We start from the raw sequence: 20,879 nt of genomic DNA on the forward strand, positions 1-20,879 counted from the left end.
TATTTACAGCCATTATTGAATAAAATACATATTGGTTTTTTGATTTATTCAATTGTTATGCTATGATTCAGCAGTGAATGGTTTTATAATGTATATACATTAGGGTGGATCAAACATTTAGAAATATTTATCTAAGAGCCAGCACAATTAACTACTAAATTGTAAAGAAATCGGATCATAATTGATAAGCCACATGACAGAAAATTACTTAAAATCACAAAATGCCTAAATAAATTACTTTTATACCCACCACCACCGTAGGTGGTGAATGAGGGTATATGTATATAAGTTTGTCATTCCGTGTGTAACATTGAGAAATATTCATCTGAGACCCAACAAAGTATATATATTAGTGATCCTTATGAAATTCTAAGTCGATTGAGCCATATCCGTCTGTCTGTCCGTCTCTCCGTCTGCGTCAAACACGCTCACGTCCAAAATACGCAAACAAATTTACAAAATTCTATGAAAATCGGCAGATAATTGGTTATAGCTCCCATATAAGGACCACTTCCGAAAAACACAATAACCTACATAAATATCTAAAAAATATCACTATCAAAACAAAATTTCACACAGATCCGTAATTTATATTTAGAAATCATTACCATAACTCCCATATAAGGTCCCCTTCCAAAAATCAGTTAAGTACTCATAAATCTCTTATTAATACCAAAAATTATACTTATATACATAGATATCACTGTACCAAATTTTATGCAGATTGGCCGATAATTGGTCATAGCATAAAAATAAAAAAAATAAGTACACAGATCAGTAATTTGTATTCAAAAATCATAATACTGAATTTTGTGAATATTGGTCCATAATTGGCCACAGCTCTCATATATATACATAAAAATCATTATGACAATCGAATCATAATAGGTCATAGCTCCCACATAATTCCCTCAACCAAATATTTTGAAATTTGTCTAAATATATTTGTATACCCTTTTTTATACTATGTTTATTCACTTGAGGTTAAAAGGGAAAAATGTTGATCCAAACGTATTAACTCATTGTTAAGTATATAAATTATTAAATTTCATACGTTCTAATAGGAATTTCAGTTATAAATTGCTGAATTAGATACAATTTTTTGTACATAATAAAATAAAATATTCGCTGGCTTAACATGCAAAGGCTCTAAGTCCACTCTTTTGGAAATTGAGATTTTAATGAAGTAATGTACAATAAGTAAAAATACATTGATTACAAAGAAAAAAATTGGAGTTATCTCGCATTTTGTTGTTGTTTTGTAGTGCTGAGCAAAAGCGCTTAGTCCAATTTATCACAAGAAATAGCTCTAAGTCCCTATAAAAAGTACAGTTTAACCATTTCTGTCAAATTGTTCAATGACATGTATTAAAACAAATAAGGAAAAATGGTTGGTCAGGCCCAACCATTTTTTTATTTTAAAATTAAAAAAGTAATTTTCGGAAGGTTTTATTGGGAGTTATGACTAATTATGGACCGATCGCCATCAAAGATATTTACGTTGAATTTTATGTGTATACCAACATTTTTAAGAGATGCTCGTTAAAGTGATTTTTGGAAGCGGGCCCTATATGGGAGCTATGACTAATTATAGACCGATCGGCATGAAATTAGGTGACATGATTTCCATAGTATTTCCAAGTATTTCGGGAGGACATTTGTATGGGAGCTAGGGGAAATAATGAACCGATTTGAGCTAGTATTGAAACTAGGCTTCGTCCTTGGGCCTAAAAAATTGTATATACCACATTTTATCGAAATGTCTTCAAAATTAATCGACTCATAAAGTGATTCCGATTCTATCGGTATAATTTAAGGTGGGTGTTAGACTAATATTTTTGGGCGTTACAAACATCTACACAAACGTATTATAGCTATGTATATTCGGCTGTGCCGAATCTTCACCAAATTGTACTTTAAAATACAAAATTTAAATATTTTTAGGTATACAAAATTTAAAAAAAAAAAATTTTAAAATTGTTTTTAAAATTTAAAAAAAAAATTACCAAATTTTTTTTTCTAAATTGTTTTTTTTTTTTTCAAGTAGGAGAGCTATATTTGGCTGTGCCGAATCTTATATATCCTTCTTAAAAAAGTTTTTTCCAAATTTTTTTAAATTTTTAAAAAAGAATTTTTGGAAAAAATGAAAAAAAAAATTCGGGTTAAAATATATTTTTCCTGATTTTGACCCATTGTAGGTCCAACTTACTATAGCCTTATATAAATCGTTGCAATGGACTTTGAAATTTCTGTCATTAGATACCAATATTGTCTATATTAATGACTTAGTAATCCAGATATAAAAACTAGTAAATAAGAAATGAAAGACAAGTTCTAAGAAAAAGACCTAAGTCCATAGAACAAATACAAACTAAGCAATAGAAACGCTCCAAAAGTCCAAAAAACCTTTTATCTCGGCAAATACTTATGTTATCATTTTGCTTTTACGCACATCGAAAACAAAGAAAAATACAAAAAAATTGCATTTACAAAAAATTTTAAAATATGGACTTAGAGCCTTGCATGTTAAGCCTGCGATATGTTCTGCGTAAACTAGTCTTTCTAACAATTGTTATATTATTTCAGTTGTTATACCATCATATTTAGGTGGAGGGTATTTAAGATTCGGCACGGCCGAATATAGTACTTTTACTTGTTTATTTACAATTTACCGCTTAGCAATTTTAATAACATTTTTTTAACAACATTAATTTAGTTGAATAAAATTTCTTAGAAAATCCTTATTATGCCACAAAATGATATTTTATTAAATAAAATTTCGTGCACTGAATCCATAATAAATTTTAATAAACAAATGATGATGAAAGTGTGAAAATACCTTTTTGGGAATAGCGTAAATACTTCAGAAATTAAAATCCCAATTGAAACTCAGCTTAAGAACATTGTACACATATAATCTATTTCAAAAATGTAAAGCAGCCATTTCTAAACTCGTGAATATTTTAAAAATGATTTCCTTAAAACATTTACTTTCACTTTATCCCCCCCTACCCCCGAAAAAAACTCCTCTCTGGCAAATTTGAGGTAAGCAGGCTCAGCCTTGTAATTAATATTACAGGCAAACTACATACATACATCCAAGAAATACAAAATGAATCTCTTTTAACAATCAGAAAACAAACTCATTAAGTTGAGTAAATGTATACAAAATACTCGTAAATCGTAGAGGCTCTCAGGGGATGAGAAGACGAGAGAACAAAAACAAATAAACGTAGTAGAAACACTAACTTACACACACATACAACAGTATCGGTTTAACCAAAAACAAAGCAAACAATACTAAAACAAAAGAAATGTAATAAACAACAACAACAACCACCAACTAAACCATTGTAATTGTTGTGTCGTGTTTGTGGAGGCTTGTAAAGGGAGGCGCGGATGATAAAAATAGTAACAATTGTTACAAATGACAACAATAAAATTTACACGCAACTGTATGTATGCATCAGCAGCAACAACAAAATATATGTGTGTGCACTAGGGTGGCCCTTATATTGCACATTTTTTGATTTTCAATGTTGCCAAGGTCTAAAATTAAAGTTTAATAAAGTTTAGAGGTGCACATAAAAAATTTCTGACATCGATATAACTTAGTACCAACTTAGTACCTGGATACTCTTGCCCTTCAGGGTTGTTTATTTATTTGTTTGTTTATCTGTGACTTATAGGAGCCTAAACCACTGGACCGATCCTCTAAAGTTTTCGACTGTATGTTACAATATATCTGCAAGGAACAATAGGATACTTTTTATTTTGATATCTCAAGTGGTCGTCGGAACTTTCCATAAAAAGTAAATAGGAATATCTGGTGAATCTAGTGAACTATAATTGTGAAAGCTGCAAAACTTGGCGGAATATTCTTCGGTACCATGGTGCACTTCTTGTTGTAAAATGGGCGAGGCACCACACATACCAAGTAATTACCTGTAGAAATATAATTATGACGGTCTTCAAACTGTACACAAATCTTATCATTGCATGAAGTTTAACTAAAAATGGATCGGAAATCGCAAAAATTTTCGAAAATCTGTAGAATTAAAGATGTGGAAGTCTTAAAATTTCACCCGAATATCACCCTTATTACTGTACACAGTTTGACAGAAAATGGGCGGTATTGTAGTACTGGGCGTGGCACCTCCCATACAATGTAAATCCTTAATTTCGAATGTCTGAAGAACTATAATCGTAAACGACTTTAAACTTTGTACAAATTAATTTCTTAACACTATACGGATTTTTAATGAAAATGAGCAGGATTGTATTAGTGAGCGAGGCACCTATTATACAAAGTAAATAGTTATTTTCCAATTTATCAGAAACTATAATTGTGACAGTCTTCAAACTTTATATGAATAAATTTCGTATCGCTACATGAAGTTTAATAAACAAATCGGAGGGATCGTTACCAAAGTAAACAGTTATTTCTAAATATATTGAGAACTGTAATAGCTCTCTCATTTTACATATATTTTTTAACTCAAAACTTTTTATTTCATTAAAATACCGGGTTTTAGCTAATATTAAATAAAATTAAATTGGAAATTTCTGTAAAAAATTAGATATGACCATTTCCCATATTTAAGACAACATAGGGATTCTGAGCCAAAAGAACTGCCCACATTCTGAGGCCAAGAATGAATCAAGTCAATTTCGGATACTCTGTTCTGAAGTGCAGCGAATTACAGAGAGTGTGTTCTGCATCGATCGAAACAAATAGTAATCGGACAGGGCAAAGTCTGGACTTAACAGGTATTGCAACAATACCAATACGGTTTCTTGTCTGGACGCTTTTCGGCCAATGCTCGCTTCAAACGAATAAGTTGCGTTCGGTACAGGTTCGTTGTGATGGTCTGTTCAGATTTCAACAGCTCATAATAGACTCTTTTACTCTCATCAAATATAGCGCCATGGATATTTGGCTTTGGTGTCAATACGGCTGGTTGGCCGGGTTTCACATGCGATCTCTTATGCTTCGGGTTATTGTAATGGATCCATTTTTCATCGCAAGTAATGTTTTCTTTTATAGCATTCTAGCATTATTTCGCTCACAAATTGCTGCTTGAGTAGTTTCTATAAAATTAAGCTCTTGTTAATTTTATAGAAATCGTCATGGAGTAATGCCTCCAATTTTTGGTATTCAAAATACTTTTAACATTAATTTAGGTTCTTAGTTGCGTAGTTTAATATTATTCTTATTAATATATGCAAAGAAACGACATGAATTTGAATATTATAAAATAGTGCATTTTAAGAACTAATTTAAAAAAAATTTTGACCAGAACAAAATCCCTCGAAATTCGCCAATTTCAAATCGGACACCATGCTAACCAACAATAGGTACAACCGATTTATTTTGCAGTTTTAATCCTCATGTAGCATTTATTAGAATGGAGAACAAATTTTGGATTTGAGATATGAATGGAATTTTATGGTTTTATGATTTGTACGACTACATTGCGTATGATGAATATTTTAATAATCACACGAATGAGTGCACCAAAGCAACCAAAGTTTTCACAAAATCTTTTATTGTTTCGATATTTAGTTTTAATAAAATTTACAAAAAAAAACCAACGTCTTTATATTACACTGTGCTACAACCACACATTTTTCTGCAATTTTAACGAAAACCAATTGTTTTATTGAAAATTATAAAAATTACCAAATCAAATGTTTTATGCACTTTTTAGAAATTCTAAAAATTCAATATTTTTTTATTAAAAACATGATATGAGAACATCTGCGATTTGTTAAGTTTTTTAGAGGATTTTGTCTACTTTTAAAAAATGTATTTTTGACAATTAAAAAATTCATGGCATACTTTTTTGAAAAATATGACAAAAAATGGTTTTTATTGAACTATTGCATAGATAAAAATGTTTCAAATTAAATTTTTATTTATGAATAGTTTTTAATGAACTTTCACAGTTATGCAGAATTTTCCATTTAAAATGGAAAAATAAAAACAAATTTTGAAATTTATTATCAGTAATCCCGCAATTCCCAAAAAAGTGTTGAAAAATCCCAAAAATGGGAATATTTAGTTTTTTGGCTATAATATCCATATTAGGGTCGGGGTTATCGGAACTCTTTAAAAAATAAGTAAAACCAAATTGGGCCATCTAAAATAGGTTACTATATTTTGATATCGAATATGCGATTTGAGAATTTTTGACCTAAATTTGAATTTTATATAAAATTTTATATAAAAAATATCAAAAATTTTTTTTCATCTATATTTTTTTTTGAAAAGTTAGCTTTGTAAAACATATAAATTTCTTATACATCCTCTTACAATTTTTTGGCGATAACTTAAAAAGAAACAAGTAAGAGAGCTATATTCGGCTGTGCCGAATCTTATCTACCTTTCACCAAATTATACTTTAAAATAAAATAATTTTTTTTAAATATTTTTAGGTAAACAAAATTTAATTTTTTTTTAATTGATTTTCAAAAATTTTTTTCTTGAAATTTTTGTTTTTAAAAGTTTTTTAAAAATTTTTTTTTTTAAAAAAAATGTATGACAAAAAAATTTTTTTGATTAAAAAAAAATTCGGGTTAAAAAATATGTTTCCCGATTTTGACCCATTGCAGGTCCAACTTACTATAGCCTTATCTACATTGTTGCAATGGACTTTGAAATATCTATCATTAGATATCCATATTGTCTATATTATTGACTTAGTAATCCAGATATAGATAAAAAATAGGTCAAAAATTGAGGTCGTCCCTTCTCACGATGGTGAAGGGTATAAAAACCTACTTTTTTCACAAAAAAATTGCCTTTTTTAAAAATTTTTAAATTCGCATGCATATAACTTTGGACTGAGTCATTATTTTTAAACAATTCTTTTTCTATTTGACACATACATCCGTTGTCACTCCAATAAAGGAAAATTAGAGAAAAAAAAAATGGAGTAGGGTGGGTAAAAAAGTTGAAAATTTAATTTTCAAATACGAATAGCTCCTAAGCTATAAGAGATAATTGATAGCTACGACGATTTTTTTTGTAGAGCGAACACAAACGAAGAAATAGGACCGTTTTAAAAATGTAACATACCCGAGGTGTCCTACTTTGAGGAACCCTGGTGTGCCCATGAGATCCAAGTTTTATACAATCCCCACTTTGGTGGTGAAGGGTATAAAAACTTTGTTGTTTACAATACCCTTCAAAATGACATCCAAATTTCATGAATTATCTATTGTATTTTTAATGATTTTTAGTATAGAGGTCTAATAGTGTTTTCATCTGAGTGGTTTTAATACAAAACTTGGTTTTAATGTTAAAACCATTATTAAAACTTGGTTTTACCATACAAAATAATTATGATAAAACCATCTTAAAACCTTTTCTGAATTGGTTTTAAGTAGGTTTTATGAAATAAATTCAGAGCTACCAACACCAAAATGTTGAAAACAGCTGATAAAAGAAAACAAAATAACTATAAAAACGAAGAAAGCCGATGACAAAGTGTCAAAATTAAAAAAGTTAAATAATAAACTCAAGAGCAACAATAAGAAAATAATGAAAATGTTTTTATCGGAATGTGGGAGGAAAAAAACAAACAAAAACAGCGGTTCTACAGTTTGTCCAATAAATGTTAAAACCAGATTTATGAAAACTAACAGTGTGAATGCAAAATTAGCTAATTAAGGTTTTAGCGTTAAAACCAGGTTTTAACTTTACGTGTGAAAACACTATAACTCTGTTGTCTTGGATAACTTTGACCATCGAACAAATTTAAAATTACAATATCGCAAATAAGTTATCCAAAGACACAGCCTGTTTACGAAATGCATTTTTAAAACTAATATTAAACAAATTTGTTACGAAAAACAAAATTTCCTCAAAAGTCGGTTTTTAGATAATAGACCCTAATCAGAGACCTTGAGACCATCGAAATTCCAAAAACTGCAAAATAAGGCATACCCTATTATACACAATAGCCTTTTATAATCCACAAGTTTATGTGTGTCTGAGAGCGTTTTGTATGCTTGTGTGTGCGTTTTAGTGAAGGTAACACCAGTAAATATTTCATTTTTCTATTGCAATGACACATACAAGGTAAAGGCGAAGGCGTTTTTTTTAGTTTTCTTTTCAAATTTTTTCTTTATTATTGCATTTTTATTTAGTCGTTTTGCTGTAAACACATGTGCAGTTGGCGCTTTTATATGTCAAAAAAAAATCTTATTTAAAGTTGAGTATAAATTACGTTTCATTTGTCATTTAGTTTCCATTAAAATATTCACACTAAACAAAAAAACAAAACTTAAGTAAATTTACAATGAGAAGGCCTTAAGGAGGAAATTCTTAAAACAGTTTACATCATTAGAATATTTAAAATAATTCAGGTTTATATTTGAAATATTTTAAAGACTTTATGGCCGTAATTTCAAGACATAGATATCTAACAGTGATTAGTTACTTATGGAAAACAAATATTTGGTAATTTGTAACCGAAGATATTGATTTTACCTTTTTAGGTAAATTTGTCCACGGTTCAAGCTTCAATCTATTTATGATGATTTACCAGAGTATTCTGATCATAAATGTCAAAAAGTGAACGCAATATGACAGTTCGTTTGAGAGTTATCACTTTCCTTAAGTTCAACTTCAACAACTCATACGGACGGAAATAGTTAGATCGACTTAGAATTATTTAGGTATCGAGAATATATATAAGCATTTTGGTTCTACGATCAATATTTTGATAAGTTACAAACGGAAAGACAAACTCATTATATCCCCCATATTTTTGGTGGTGGATATAAAAAAAATAAAATACAATTTAAAATTCTTTGACTCTAACCCCTAAGCTCTTAAAAGAAAATGTCAAATAACATTTTCCTAGAAACTATTTCCTTTCATAAATAATTTATTATTACTTGCAGCTTGTAACTCTCAACTATATTTTAAAATTTCTGAAAGCAAACTAAAACATAAATAAATGCATCTAAATTATAAAAAAAATGGAACTAAAAACCAAACAGCCAAAAGTATTTAAAAGCGAAAACGTTGTGCATACATACCTTGTTTAAAGAAAACATATTTTTTTCCTTACACAAAAAATTGTACTAGTAGTTTTTTTGTTCAGCTTTATTTCTTATTTAACTGTCCTTCAAAGGACAAAACAGGCGTCATTGAGACTGAAATGAAAAATGAGAGAAAAAAAAGAAATGTTCTTGTCTTATTGTCATTGTCATTTTTTTCAAGCTTTAGAGGTAAAAAAAAGAGACAATAAAAATACACTCATACATAAATGTTATAGAAATAAGACAAAATGAAAAACTAAAACAGCTAAATAATGAAAATGTACTTGAATTTTGTGTAATTTTGGTAATAAGAAACTAGTTATAAGCATGTTAAGTTTTATTTTTGGGCTAAATTATGGAAAAAGAAGCTCTCACACATATCGTCGTTTCGTTATGAAAATTTCCATATAACCGACATTTATAGAAAAAGTCACACATATAAGGGCTGTACCAAAATTTAAGCAAGATTTTAATTTGCCGTCATTTTGAAGTAAAGCATTGTCAACCAAAATAAAAACCTTTTGATTTACTACAGAATAGAACGAGAATCAGTACAAAGAGAATGAGTAAGACGAACAAAAATTTTCAATGTGTTAGGTTTTTGTTAAAATAACTAAACACGTGTTAAATTTGCGTTCGGCTTACACATTCTTATTCTATAACAAAACAAGACATTGATGAACGCTGAGTAAGTCTATATATCGATGTAAGAAACTATTTCAAAAAATTTAAATAACGCACGATGGTAAATTCCGGCCAAAAAAGTTTTTTTTTGTTTTTTAATTTTTATAAAATTTTAATGTTAAATTTTCCTCAACACTTCAAAATATACAGTATCATTGTTATTTTGGCAATGAAGTAACTATGTGGTTATTTATAGAGCTTTAAAATCAAAGGTTTTTTCTCGTCATTTTAATATTTGAAAAATTTCATTTTTTTACTTTTGAATCGAAGTAGCCTGTGCTTTTTTCTTTAAAGTTTTTTTTTTTGCAAATAAACACATTTTTTAAAAAAACTGTTAGCAGTTAACCGTAACACGTGGTTATTACGGATTTTTTGCGTGATTATGAACTTGTTTTAAATCTATAGAAACTAAAATAAAAAAAGGCCATAAAAAAATAAAAGTGTAAAATATGGTACCGTGAAATAGCTCCCAAATGAAATAACTCCCAATGAAATAACTCCCAATGAAATAATTCCCATCAAAAATGAAATAATTCCCAAACTTGAAAAATGAAACAACTATCAAAGTGTAAAATGAAATTACTCCCAATAATCGGTGGTTTCATAATTTTAAAAATATTAGTCCCAAAAAAGTGAAATAGCTCCCAATAAAATAAATCAAAATAGAAATGAAATAATTCCCAATCCGAAATAATTTATTTATGTAATTTAAAAAAAGGAACTACAAAAGTGAAATTATTCTTCGCTTACCAAAAATTTTTTGCATTGCGTAGCGCAAAGTTTTACTCCTCTGGGATGTGTCAGAAACTGGCATCGCTCAGAAAAGTTTTTTGCATTGCCGGCCTTTGGCCGGGCGTTAAGGTTTTCTCCTCTGGGATGTATCAAAAACTGGCTTCGCTCTGAAAAGTTTTTTGCTTTGGCGGCCTTCGTCCGGGCGCTAAGGTTTTCTCTTCCGGGGTGTATCAAAATCTGGCTTCGCTCAGAAAAGATTTCTTTCATTGCAGAAAGGTTTTATAATATTTCAGAAAGCCGATTTTCATTTCGCAACAGATTAAGAAATCGTTGCAACCTGACAAAGGCTGACAATGTAAAAAGAATATTTTCTGTGCGGAGGAGAAAACCTTTGCGCTCGGCCGAGGGCCGGCAATGCAAAAAACTTTTTTAAGCGAGGTCAGTTTTTGATACACACCAGAGGAGAAAATATTAGCGCTCGGCCAAAGGCCGGCAATGCAAAAAACTTTTCTGAGTGAAAAGTTTTTGATATTTATGGGTTTTGCTTTTGCAAAGTAGAACCCAACAAAAATGAAATAACTCCCAATACAGTGAAAAAACTCCAAATTCCCAAAAAAAATGAAATAAAGCCCAACAAAAATGTCAGTGGGAGTTGTTTCATTGGGAGTTATTGCATTATGAAATAACTCCCAACAAAAAATTATGAAAAAACTCCCTATGCGTTAGGAGTTGTTTCATAATGAAATAAGTCCTAAGTTGTATGAAAAATTTGTTGGGTGTTATTTCACTTTTTCGTGGGGAGTTATTTCATTTGGGAGTTATTTCACGGTACCGTAAAATATATCTAATACTGTAAGCTTTGGGTTATTATACCCTACACCACCATAGTGGGGAGGGTATAATACGTTTGTGCAGATGTTTGTACACAAAATTCATGTCACCAAATTTTGTTACGATCGGTCCATAATTAGTCATAGCTCCCATATAGACCGCTTCCGAAAATCATTTTTACGTGCATAAATCGCTTAAAAATGTTGGTATACACACAAAATTCAACATAGTAAACTTTCATGTAGACATAAATCACACGACCTAATTTCATGGTGATCGGTCCATAATTGGTCATAGCCCCCATATTAGGCCCACTTCCGAAAATCACTCAAAAATATAAATTATTGAAATTTTAAAAGAAAAATGTTTTTGCTCTTTTACTTAGTGTAGGGTATTATATGGTCGGGCTTGATCGACCATACTTTTTTACTTGTTTTTGATTTACATTTGATTATAAAATATGTACAATGAATCTTATGGTAATAGAATAAAATAAGCATAGAAGCGTTACTGAGAGACAAAGAACATAAATCTGTTAATATTTAAAATTTTAACATATTTTAAGTTTTTATATAAGTACTCGAATTTAGGTCTGAAATATGAGTGATCACATATCAAGCTCCTTTTCTTGATTAAACGATTATTGGCCATGTTGTTAGCAAATTCTTATATAAAAAATCGATTTTTGGTCAGAAATATTAGTGATCCAAGATCGAGCTCCTTTTCTTGATTAAACGCTTATTGGCCAAGTCACTAACTATTTCAGATATTGTGAGTTTTTATATAAAAAAAATCGATTTTTGGCATGAAATATAAGTGATCACAGATCGAGCCCTTTTTCTTGATTAAACGCTAATTGGTCAAGTTATTAGATAATTTATATATTTTGAGTTTTTGTATAAAAAATCTATTTTTGTTCAGAAATATAAGTGATCACAGGTCGAGCTCCATTTCTTGATAAAGCGCTTATTGGTCAAGTTATTAGCGAATTTAGATATTTTGAGTTTTTATATAAAAAATGGATTTTTGGTCTGAAATATAAGTGATCACAGAACGAGTTCCTTTTCTTGATTAAACGCTTATTCGTCTCTTTTTCAAAAATATTTATAACTTTTGACAATTAAAAATTCATGGAATACTTAAAATATGACAAAAATTGTTTTTTATTGAATTTTTGCTTAGATAACAAATTTTACGAATTGAAATTAAATTTTTATTTATAAATAGTTTTTAATGAAATTTCACAGTTATGTAGATTTTTCTATTTAAAATGGAAAAATCAAAAAACGAATTTTGAAATTTATTATCAGCAACCCCGCAATTCCCAAAAAAGTGTTGAAAAATTCCAAAAATGGTAATTTTTAGTTTCTTGGCTATAATATCCATACCAGGGTCAGGGTTATCGGGCCCTTTACAAAATAATTAAAAACATATTGAGCCACCTATAATCGGTTACTATATTTTGATGTCGGATACGCGATTTGAGAATTTTTGCCCTAAAGTTTTATTTTACATAAAAAATAGGTGTTTTTTGAAAGGACCTGGAAAGGACCCCTCGGTAACAACAATTTTGAAATTGGTTTTCGTATAAAATATTTTACGAAAACTAAGCTTTCAGATAGTAGAAAGTCCTTATACATCCTCTTAGAAATTTTTTACGATAACTTAAAAAGAAAAAAGTTATTTTTTCCCAAAAAATAGCGAAAAATCGCTTTTTAAATTTTTTTTAAATTCAAATGCATATAACTTTGGATTTAGTCATTATTTTTAAACAGGCCTTTTTCCATTTGACATAGACATGTGTTGTTAGTCCAATAAAGGAAAACTGGAGAAAATCGGGAAATATTTGGATACGCTGTTATCAAAAACTGGAGTAGGGTGGGTAAAAATGTTGAAAATTTAATTTTCAAATGCGAATATCTCCTAAGCTATAATAGATAATTGATAGCTACTATGTATAATGTTTTTGAAATCAGAACTCAAACGAAGAAATAATATCGTTTTAAAAATGTAACATACCCGAGGTGTCCTACTTTGAGGGCCCTTGGTCGCGCCCATGGTGGGCCCATGAGGCCCACGTTCAAAACTTAAACTCGACAACACTTCTTCTTTGCGCATGTGAAATTTCATTCAAACCAATCTAACCATTTAGAAGTTATAAATTTATTTCCCTCTTTTTTTTATACCACTGTGTGTCGCTTACGATACAATTTGTTTAATGTAAAATATAAACATTGACGATAAAATCTTACCCCCTATATTTGTTATGTTATTAACAATTTTGATATTCTGAGAACGCTAAAACATCAGTTGGTCCATAAAATTTTAATTTCTGCAATAAAAAAAAATTTTAAAAATGTCGCTTACGATAATTTGGCGCTAAGGGCTCGCGCTTATTGACAAAGTTATTAGCGAATTCAGATATTTTGAGTTTTTATAAAAAAAAATCGAATTTTGTTCAGAAATAAGAGTGATCACAGATCTAGCTACTTTTCTTGATTAAATAGAGAAGTGAAAAGGAATAGCTTTTCAAGATTTACACTAAGTCCAGTCTTAGCGGTGCAAATACAGAGTGATTGTAGTACAGTTTACATTAGATAGGAGTTGTAGGTTTGAACTACTATCTAGTAAAGTAAAACCTTCTAGAGGCGATTTAATCGTATAGTGGTCTAAAAATTACCATTTTGTTGCAAACGAATATGTATTCTGTATCTCAAATATATACAAATATCTGTGTATATACGAAATACTTGAATAATTCCAAGAAACAATTCTGCAATTATTAAAAAAAAGAAAGAAAAAAAAAACATTTCCAAAAATAAAATTAACATGCTGTTAAGCTATGCTTCAAATTAAACAAAGAAAAACCAATTTAACTTTTCTTTAGCTTTTCAATTCATTTCACTGATTTCATTTATAATGACGCCATATGATGTAGTCGTTATTTTGTTTTTTTCTCTTCAATTTTCTGAGTAATAATAACAAATATTTATTTAAATTGTTCTAAATACGTATATTTTGTTTTTTTGCTACACTTTCCAATGCATGTCTGTGTACGTGATTTTATGAAAATTGTCTAATCATCTGTAAAAAATTTATTTAACCCTGATTAACTGCATAGTCAGGCATATTTTATCCAAATGAAGTGAAAAATAAAAAAATAAAAAAAAAAAACATTAAATAAATAAGACAAAAAATACTTTGGCTTTTCTGGCATGACTTAACATAATAATAACAACAACAAGAAATACAATTTATAAATACATGGGAGCAAATTTAAATTATTTTTTTTGAAATTTCTAAGAAATTGTTATTACTGTGTAAATTTAAGGACTATACAGTGGTTAGGGAAAGTTAATTTACTATGAGAAAATCATACAGGGATTTGAATAATGTTGAACTTTTACTAAAAAATTAATAAAAGTTTTAATTAATGTTTAAATTTGATATATTTAAAAATAAAACATATAAGACTTTTATATTCGGCTGTGGCGAATCTTGTATACCCACTATCAATATGTAGTTTTGGCCTTCTATGGAGTCTTGAATCAATTATGGTCCGAACTGTGCAAAATTTGATGGTATGAATTTTAAATTTCATGAACTACTGTTTGCATAAATGCATGTGTATTTATTCCGTTTGTATGTGACAGTATGCAAATTTTTACTCTCATTTTTTATGCCCCAAATAGAGTACGCATTTTTCTTCATGTTATTATTGTGTTGAAAAACAACAAAAAGAAAACAAAACGTCTTTCCTTAACAGAATAAATTAAAATGACTTCAAATAAATACAAAAATATAAACAAATAATTTAAGGGAAGGAATATGGTCTTTCTTTCACTTTAAAGAACAAACTTTTTTATGGTTTACTATAAAATCCAACAAAAGTCTTGTTGGTCCACATAATAGAACAACAACGATAACACCAAAAAATTATGTTTAAATTATTTGTTATGATTTGACATTTCTTAAATGTCAATTCAATATCGTCACTTTAATAAATAAAATTATAGCAATAGCAATGAATGTATAATTTTGTATGTAAATAATAATGATACAATGTTAAATAAATTGAACGAAATTTGAAGAATATAAGAAGCAAAAGATTAAGGACTTTGTGTTGTTTCATTTATTTGTGTATGCTTTAAGAAATATTCCAGGGGAGATGAATAATATGCATATTTCTGGGAATATTAAATATACAGAAAAAAAGGAAAAATTATACAGATATCGTCACCTGAAATGCCAAAGGGCGTAACAACCAAAAAATTCAAAATTGAGTTTATAATGGATATTGGTAAAGTGCATCAAGGCACATATATTCACAAATTTAGCTTTCTACTTTTAAAAATAACACCTTAATTGAAGAAAGCAAATCATATTTGAGGGGCATAACCCTTTGACGACGAATGGGACACATATGTCCCATTTGCTTTTTTCGTCATTACAGCCACAATATTCATTGGATTTTGATCTAAGCGGTGTTGTTGTAACTAAGATTATGTTGTTTAAGTTTGGCTTAAGGGATTCTGAAAGTCAGAAATTCGTATATTTTTTGGACAATTTTAGTTTTCTTATATCTCGAGTTCTAATTGATACTGTTGGATAAACTTTTAGTATTAGATGTACCAATGCCTTACGTAAATTTTGAACCGGTTCTATACTTTTCCCGGGGGGACTGAAAATAGGATGGGACATATGTGTCCCATTCGTCGTCAAAGGTAAAAATAAAGGAACTTTTTCTTTAAAATTTGTTTATTTTATTTAATATTTTATAATTGATAAACTATGAATTAACAAACAATTCAGTAAAAAACATTAAAAAAAACACAAAATATTAATTTAAAATTATGAGATCCTGTATATGGTTCATAAAATCTAAATCAAAATCGAACTTATTTGTGATAAAATTCAAAACAATTTCTGTTCCAGTAAAGCACTTTTGTTTTTTACATGCGAAACAAATTATGTTTGTTCGACTATCAATTCAGTTTTTTGTCCTGACTCCTCCATTCTATCTTGTCCAGCTACAGCCATCAGAAAACAGACGATCTTCGATTGATCACAAGTTTATATAATAATATTGGATTATTGGAAATGTTATCGAAATATAACATTTTCCAAGTCTGCTGTCATATCTTGAACCACAGATTCGCCAATGTCAACCTCTCTCTGCCTTTTTGCCTGTGTATATATAGTTATATATAAATAACCAATTTAAACTCGTAACTACACCCAAGGTTATGAGTTTGTCTTTCATGTACTGAGGCTCTTAAATTTTACCATATGCTCGTATAAAGACTGATAAGTATTTGCCTTGGGTCAAAGTTTTTCCAAATGCTAAGTTGAAATGATTTAGTACTGGTCGTATTTTTAAGGCTCAATGGTATAATTGGTCGACGGCTTAGCTGTTCAGCATTGATAGCAAAATGTAAGCTTGAAAGAATACTTTCAAAACTACCTCAAATCATAACCTTTGACATAAACGGTACTTTATATATTCCATCGTAGACGAGTACAATCTTATTTCTGCCAACTTATGGAAAATATTATACCTTTATGCTCACAAAACGTTTCCTTTGGAAAATTATGTACTTTATTAGTGTGTCGAACTCTCAAACTGTATTATTAAACACTTCTAAAATATCTTTGGGTATAATAACTGCCCGAATATGCAATCAAAGTCGGTATAAGCTTTCGAAACGTAATTTTGATTGTCTTTTTTCCTCTTGAGTTTAATTAAAAATTCTTTGGCCGCTTTAGGTTTGGGAACACCTTATGCCATTGTCCAATTTTATTGGTTTTGCAATGTAAGTAAAGCAATACTCTACTTTTTGAAACTAAAAAAAGCTTTTAATTGTTCAATGCATTTGTTCCCAAATTTTTACCTTTGACGACGAATGGGACACATATGTCCCATGATTTTTCTCGTAGAAGGAGTAATAATTTTTAAATTTTGACAACACTTTAATCTCGTAATGTCGCCTTTCCGAGTAAGAATCCGGAAAGAATCAGCGATCCTGAGATATATTTTAATCTAACAAGGTAAAAAAATAGCATGTTTTATATATAAAAATTCCCAAAAATTGCAATTGAAGTAAGGAAAGTCGCACTTACAGTGGGGAGCTCAAATGAGTACATGTTTCTATTTTGTGCACATCTTACGGAATAAAAATAAAACTAATAAAGCAAATCCAAAAATTTTTTCTGTCATTTATTTTATGTCTAATATGTAACAAAATTATTTACAATTCAAAACAAAAAACATACAGTTCTAAATAAAAGAACAGACAAAACTAAAATAACTCGCATGTACTCAATTTTGCACCCCACAATAACTTTAGGGAAGAATTGCATTTTTAAAAAAAAATTTCAAAATCCTTTATTACGTAAATAAAATTTTACACGCATTGGCATATTTTCTATGAATTTTTCATTAACTTTTTTTGGAATACTCTCTCCCTCTCGTGCTCAATCCGCTGTTAAAGCTCGTACAAATTGGTAGGAGTTAATCGGTATTGTTTCAACCGCCAATTCACGATTCACTAAAAATTCTCAATAGGATTGAACTCAGGACATTGAGCTGATAACTGCATTAATAAGAAATTTTTCTAGGTACACCATTCTTTACGATTTTTGACGTGTGTATTGGGTCACCATCCTATTGAAAAATTACTTCTTCTGCAGGATAGCGTTATAATCTACAAAGTCAAAAGATGAATGTGAAAAATACAAAGATGATTACGTATTGAGGTCGGTATATAGAACTGAACACTATTTCGGTAGAAATTTTGCTCACTAAACCATTTTTCAAAGTTTTTAATGAGTGCTTTAATTCGCCGTCCTGCTGTAAAATAACTTCTTCGACATGATTGACGCTCTTATCTACAAAATCGGAATGGCAAGTCTATAAATTCGGTATGATTAGTCTTCAATATATACAGATAGTCTTCTTAACTCATTATTTCGCCGATTTTTTCAAAATTGGTGACACAGTAAGGAAACAGTAAAACACGGTAATGATAAGGGGTTGCTTTATATGGTGCCACCTTGGACCAATGCATAGAATCAATGAAATAATGGGAAAAGAAAACCACCTGCGTATTTTGCAGACTCACTATACCGATTTTGTAGTATCATCATCACGTTTTTGTATATAAAAGAGGAAATCCTGCAGAAGAAGTAATTTTTCAATAGCATGGTGACCCAATGCACACGTCAAAAATCATAAATAATGGTGTTAATAGAAAAATTTCTTATTAATGCAGTTATCAGCTCAATGTCTTGAGTTCAATCCTATTGAGAATTTTTAGTGAATCGTGAATTGGCGGTTGAAACAATACCGATTAACTCCTACCAATTTGTACGAGCTTTAACAGCGGATTGAGCACGAGAGAGTGAGAGTATTCCAAAAAAAGTTAATGAAAAATTTATAGAAAATATGCCAATGCGTGTAAAATTTTATTTGCGTAATAAATGATTTTGAAAATTTTTTAAAAAATGCAATTCTTCCCTAAAGTTATTGTGGGGTGCAAAATTGAGTACATGCGAGTTATTTTAGTTTTGTCTGTTTTTTATTTAGAACTGGATGTTTTTTGTTTTGAATTGTAATTCATTTTGTTACTTATTAAACATAAAATAAATGACAGAAAAAATTGTTGGATTTGCTTTATTAGTTTTATTTTTATTCCATAAGAAGTGCACAAAAAAGAAACATGTACTCATTTGAGCTCCCCACTGTATATCCCTTGTGCTTTAATTTTTTTTAAATTTCTAAATAGATGAATATTAACAAAAGCTTTTATGGTTCTTTGTTAAATTTTTTAGTCGATATAATCAGATTCCATGACATCATCGGGCTCATCTTCATCCTCAGCTTGATTCGATTCTTTTCGGAAGTTTTTCCATTCTATCGTGAGGAAATGCTTTAAACCATTCATGGTAAATTGGTGGTTTATAACAAAGAAGATCCTGTAGGTTCTTGAATTTCTCGAATTTTATTGCTTTGACCATGTTTTTTTGGTGGAAGTTGTGGTACTAACTGCACGGCTCGTTTGTATGGTTGTATAATTTTAGGCATTTCTTTAGGTGAAGTTTCCCTTTTCTATCTAAATATTCCTTACCAGAATTCCGTTTTACTTGACATTTATTTCTTAACCAAGAATTTGTTTCTCACATTCTTTCTTGCCTAGGCTTCCATCTCATCCAAACTACTTTCATGATCTGATATAGCTTCTTCAGTTAGTTCACGCTGACAATCCACTTAAGTTGCTTCCCATGGGGGCTCTGCTTCATTGTCATTGTTTACATGTGATAAATTCAGTTTAAAAAAAATTTAAACATACCACAATTATAAAAAGTTTCATACCACAATTATAAAGAATTTTTAATGATTTTACGTACCAAAAATAACTGACAATCAACAGTTAGGTATTTTGTAACAAGTGATGGAATTACTCGTTAGATTTTAGCTCAGCTCTTATCTGAATTTACTCACCCAGACCATGTGAAAAATTAATTTTAATATTTGCTTAGCGCACAAGGATTTTCAGTGCTCATGTACCCCTTGTGCTCCAAGCGAAACAGGTATTTTAATGACAAGTACTAGAATTGGTCGCCATAACTCGCTAATGGATGAGAATCCCATATTCAACTCTTGTACTCTGAACTTCTCTGAACTTTACCTACTAACTCCATATTTTAACTCAATTTTAGAAAAAAAGGCTGCTTTCAGAAACTCAATTTTAACCACAACTCTTTAAATTTTATCATGTTTTATGTCTCTCCTGTAAAATTTAATAAAGTGTAGATAGGACCTTTTGCATTTTAAGTGACGATATGTATCTCCTTCTCCATAAAAACGAAAATATTAATGTTTTGTTGGCAAATGTATATTTTTTTTGTTGATATTTTTGCATATGAAGAATATCAAAAAATTTGGAGAATCGTCGAAACTGAATTAAGATTGCTTGTATTTCTTTATATGTCACGAATAACACGAGCAATATTAACCTCCAAGGCATCAATTGTTGTTAGTTTATAAGGATAAACCAGTCACTTCACGTGGCTCTGCAGGAAATAATCAACAGATTTTCAAACAAAAATCATCGATCATAGTGCGGTAACGATCTCCATTGAAAGTAACGTGAACTTCGGCTTCATTTTTTATGAAATAAGGTCCAATGATGCCACCAGCATGTAAACTGCACCAAACGCTACTTTCTGTATGATCTATTGTAGATTGGTCTTATTCCATATGCAGTAATTTTCATTATTAACAAACCCATTAAGCCAAATAATCGCTGAACACAATTTTGCGATAGAACTGTCGTCTATAAATTTGGCGAATCGATGACTGATTTTCAAAGTAAATTTGGATAATTTGGAAGTATTGTTCAAGCGTCAATCTATTTATTATGATTTGCCAGAATATACCAACCAAAAACGATAAAAAGTGAGCCCAGTATAGCAGTTTTTTTACAGTTAAACCTTTCATAAGTTCTATCGGGTTAAAAAAAACACTCTTTACTTTTTGACGAAAAATTATATCCTGGTATACAAATAAAATCAACATT

The 20,879-nt window shown here is 29.7% G+C and overlaps 1 long non-coding RNA gene across 1 annotated transcript in view; it reads right to left on the reverse strand.

Moving 5' to 3' along the window:
- Positions 1-20,879, reverse strand: part of LOC135956543 (uncharacterized) — a 240,211-nt gene that overhangs the window by 72,045 nt on the left and 147,287 nt on the right. The window contains exon 3 of the long non-coding RNA XR_010576380.1: positions 9,052-9,168. This is a non-coding gene — a long non-coding RNA (uncharacterized LOC135956543). The remainder of the gene's footprint in view (positions 1-9,051; positions 9,169-20,879) is intronic.

This window comes from Calliphora vicina, chromosome 4 (assembly GCF_958450345.1).
Source record: "Calliphora vicina chromosome 4, idCalVici1.1, whole genome shotgun sequence".
Classification (NCBI taxonomy): Eukaryota; Metazoa; Arthropoda; class Insecta; order Diptera; family Calliphoridae; genus Calliphora; species Calliphora vicina.